The sequence below is a fragment of the Urocampus carinirostris genome, chromosome 2, assembly GCF_059441175.1.
Source record: "Urocampus carinirostris isolate Australia breed hairy pipefish chromosome 2, RoL_Ucar_1.0, whole genome shotgun sequence".
In the NCBI taxonomy this organism is placed as follows: Eukaryota; Metazoa; Chordata; class Actinopteri; order Syngnathiformes; family Syngnathidae; genus Urocampus; species Urocampus carinirostris.
The window spans coordinates 67,645,991-67,650,638 of record NC_142350.1 but is presented as its reverse complement, the minus strand read 5'-3'; the positions used below and the strand labels follow the sequence as shown (position 1 = coordinate 67,650,638).

The 4,648-nt window shown below is 42.1% G+C and overlaps 1 long non-coding RNA gene across 1 annotated transcript; it reads right to left on the bottom strand.

The window, feature by feature from the left end:
- Nucleotides 1-742: 742 nt before the first annotated feature.
- Nucleotides 743-3,765, bottom strand: LOC148373081 (uncharacterized). The gene is made up of 4 exons (XR_015849670.1): nucleotides 3,643-3,765; nucleotides 3,329-3,443; nucleotides 1,589-1,714; nucleotides 743-1,019 (listed from the first exon to the last, which is right to left on the bottom strand). It is a non-coding gene; the product is annotated as an uncharacterized LOC148373081 (long non-coding RNA).
- Nucleotides 3,766-4,648: the final 883 nt, after the last annotated feature.

Genomic DNA, 4,648 nt, shown 5'->3' with positions numbered 1-4,648 from the left:
CCGTAGTGACGATAAGCGACGCAGAAGATTGATGGATGAGTTGGTCTGCTGAGTGTTATCCTTAGTCTCTTTATCCCTTAATCATTTCGACCATCTTGTGGTCCTTTCACTTTGACTATGTGTGGGCCGCTCTTCGGCTATATCTGCAAAATGATTGGCTGGTCCACAGCCCCTAAATTTTGGTCTGATGATCCCGAGAGCAAAAAAGTCTTCTGCTGGTTCGAGAGCGTTCTCCATCCGGGCACCGGTGCTGTGGAATGCTCTTCCCCCTGAGATTCGATCTGCAACCTCAGTGGAAATGTTTAAATCTAAACTTAAAACTCACTTCTACTCCATTGCATACGAATAACCTACTCCTCTTGTCGGTTGAAAATAGTTTGTGTAATATAGTGTAACAATCTGTGAAGCCCTTTGAGACTCTTCGTGATTTAGGGCTATACAAATAAAAATGACTTGACTTGACTTGACTTGACATTTCACTGCATTATCACCCTCGTTTGCTCTGGTGGTTGGGTGGTAATTATACTTGAAATTATCGACATAGCAAACATTTTTATTATTTATCATAGCAGGACGATAATTATCGTTGTCGTTTTATCGCCCAGGCCTAGTTCAAATTAAATATTTATTCACAGCATCATAAAACATTAAAAGTGTTTGTGTGATGTTGGTCCTCCTTCAGAAACCATATTCAAAAAACAATATAAATCCTCCCCATTTTATTTTGAACCAGCTAAAAAAATAGACGAATGCAAAAACTAGCAAGGCAGCCAACTAATAAGCAAGCAAGATAGTTCCATGGGCAAACCTAATAACTTTTACTTATTACGTGAAAAATGTGTACAGTAGATGAGATTGTCCTCCTCCTAGAACTGACTTTTCTAAAAACATTTTTGATGTAAAAGGTCCCCAAGGAGACGGTCATGCTAAGCGTTTTGGTTCTTTATTGTTCTTCTCTTGCTAAGCGGCGCCAAGGGGCAGCTTGCCCTACAGGTCGCTAGGTCATAGTGGATCTGAACCTGTAGGGTTGAGACCAGGGTGAGGACCGTTGCTTGAACCACAAAAGAAGCAAAGTACCGAAAGGAAGGGTAATCGCTTGGTAAGTTCTTCATTTTGGTTGGGGTTTTTTTTTGTGAAGGAATTGGAAAATCAGACTCAGATGGTCCAATTTTGAGTCATTACATTGTCTGGGACTATCACACTTTAATTGTTTACTATTAAAACAAGAAAATTACATAAGAATTATAAAACAGCTTCCATGCTTGTTTTTTTTCATCCTGCACTCCAAGATACGCCCGAGGGATGCATTTTACAGTATTTGAGAAGACAGGCAGATACACATAATATTGAATCTGGACCTGATGCATGCATCACTTGGATCGTTTTGGAAACTGTCAATGTTGTCTTCTACTTTTGCTTAATTATAAATGAATGCCTATGTTTATGGTTGATTATATTTTTTTCTACTGGTGCCCACTCAACATCCATTGTAGCCTGGTTGTCCTGGAGGAGGGATTACCTCTCATGTGTGGTCCCTTCATAAGGGTTTATATTTTTATTTTCATGTTGTTGATTTTTTGCCACTTACCGTCATGTAGGTATGAGATCAGGGCACCCAAGCAGTTCTTGGAGAATCTTTGAAATTGTGGAAATTTGGAGGCCTGTCTCACTGAGATAAAAGAGTGGATGTAACTCAATTTCTTGCGTCTTTACTCTGAAAAGACCGAAATGTTAGTTATTGGTCCATCTAAATGCCGTGACTTATTCTCCAAAACTGCTGTGAACATTGACAAATGTCAAATCACACAGAGTGACTCAGTTAAAAATGTAGGTGTCATATTTGACCCCGATCTGTCCTTTCAAACACATGTGAAGAAAATTACTAGAACCGCTTTCTTCCATCTTCGCAACATTGCTAAAATTCGCCCTATACTGTCTCAGTCGGATGGGGAGATCATACTTCACGCGTTTGTTACCTCCCGTCTCGATGACTGTAATGCACTACTCTCCGGTCTCCCCAAGTCCAAAATCAAGAGTCTTCAGCTGATACAAAATGCTGCAGCGAGGCTTTTAACTAGGACAAAAAAGTCTGATCACATCACGCCGATTTTGGCTAACCTGCATTGGCTCCCTGTTAGCCCAAGATGTGATTTCAAGGTTCTCTTAGTATTACACAAAATCATACATGGACTTGCTCCCTCATATCTTTCAGATCTGATTTCCCCCTATGTTCTCTGATTTCCCCCTATGTTCCGTTCTGAAGCCTTCGTTCTGAGAGCGGCGGTCTTTTGGTGATCCGAGGAGACAAGAAGTGTTCCGCTGGTTCGAGAGTGTTCTCCATCCGGGCCCCGGTGCTGTGGAATGCTCTCCCCCCTGAGATCCGATCTGCAACCTCAGTTGAAATGTTTCAATCTAAGCTTAAAACACACTTCTACTCTATAGCATATGAATAACCTATACTTTTCGTGGACAATATCTCTGTATTATTTGTGATTGCAACATCCTTTGCTGTCTGGTAATCCTGAAAGGGGGATGCCACATGTGCGGTCCCTTCTCATGGTTTCTTCATTTTCCTCATGTTGAGGTTTTTGAGTTTTTCCTTGCCCTCTCGTTGCTTTCAGATCAGGGGATGGTGTAATAGTAGTCTGAAAAATAGTCTCTGTGATAACCTGTGCAGCCCTTTGAGACTCTCTGCGATTAAGGGCTATACAAATAAAAATGACTTGGCTTAAAATGACTTGACTATACAAATAAATGTGATTTACTTGACATGATAACAGCAGCAGGCAGCACGGCGGCGCAGTGGTTAGCACGTGTGCGACACAGTTCTAAGGTCTTGGGAACCTCCTGTGTGGGTTCAAATCCAGCTACCGAACTTCCTGTGCGGAGTTTGTATGTTCTCCACGTGCTAGCGTGGGTTTCCTCCGGGCACTCCGGTTTCCTCCCACATTCCAAAGACATGCATTTCAGGTGGATTGGCCGGTCCAAATTGTCCCTAGGTGTGAATGAGCGAGCGAGTTGTCTGTCCCTGTGTGCCCTGTGATTGGCTGTCATCCAGTTCAGGGTGTCCCCTGCCCACTGCCCGATGATTGCTGGGATGGGCTCCAGCACCCCTGCGACCCTACTGAGGATAAGCAGTGCAGCTAATGAGAGATGAGACAAATAAATGTGATTTATTTGACATGATAACACTAGCCTTTAGTTAAGTTTGACCAACCTGGTTATATTGGGGATTTATTGTGATACATGCCAAATTAATTATATATAAACTTTAAAAGCATGTCTCAAACTAAAGACAAAAGATGGCACTGTGTTGGAATGTACTCACGAGTTTTTCATCCGATGTCGAGGTGACATTTTGGGCAAAACATGTCCGCTCCAGGTGCTCAATGCAACTTCAGTCCACTCGGAAAAATAGGTCCAAATGAATATTCCATGGTCCACTGCATATTGAAAGCGTTACTTTAATGGAGAGCATATTTTAAACCCTCAATATTTAACATACGAATTCAACCACGACAACAAGAATGACCGAATTAGCGTTAGCATGCTAACTAGCTAATCGCGACAAGCGTCTATAATGTCGGCATAAACATTTCGTTTGAGCAGAGTAAAGATAAAGCAGGAATTATGTATACTCACATTTCATAATGATACACCCCCAAAAATAATTTTGGTTTTAGAAGACCGTTTTCACCAACATTTGGCAAACATGAAATTAGCAAGTGAAACTAGTCTGTGTTCATTGAAACGCCCACCTGGAGCTAATTGGATATGGCAGGTTCAACAGCCAATGAGCAATAAGGAGTTAAGCGATTGACGGCTACTCTTAGGTAGTACAATAAAACAGAAAGGAAATACACTGGGACCTCGCTACTTTGCGGTTCCACGTTCGCGGGTTCAGAGCTTCGCGGGTCTAAAAAATAATAATAATAAAATAAAATAATAATAATAAAAAAAAAAAGCATTTTTGAAGGGGCGTCGCTACTTTGCGAATTTTCACTTTTCGCGGGTGGTTTTGGTCCCCCATTAACCGGGTCTGAAAAATGATAATAATAAAATAAAATAATTTACCAAAAAAAGTAAAAATAAAAAAACAATTTTTGGAGCAATATTTTCATGCATCGCTACTTCGCGTATTTTCACTTTTCGCGGGTGGTTTTGGTATCCCACTAACCGCGATAGCCGAGGGATTACTGTAAAAGAAAGCATGATTTTTATTCCGGTATCAGAAACTAGATTCTGCACAAAAGATGGTATTATATAATTCGATTTCATTAATAAGGGCAACACTGCGGCGCAGTGGTTAGCGCGTGCGCGGCACAGTTCTAAGGTCTTGGGAACCTCCTGTGTGGGTTCAAATACAGCTACCGGACTTACTGTGCGGAGTTTGTATGTTCTCCCGTGCTTGCGTGGGTTTCCTCCCACATTCCAAGTACATGCATTTCAGGTGGATTGGCCGGTCCAAATTGTCCCCTAGGTGTGAATGAGCGAGCGAGTTGTCTGTCCCTGTGTGCCCTGCAATTGGCTGGCAACCAGTTCAGGGTGTCCCCTGCCCACTGTCCAATTGCTGGGATGGGCTCCAGCACCCCCGCAACCCTACTGAGGATGAACGGTGCAGCTAATGAGATGAGAGATTTCATTAAAA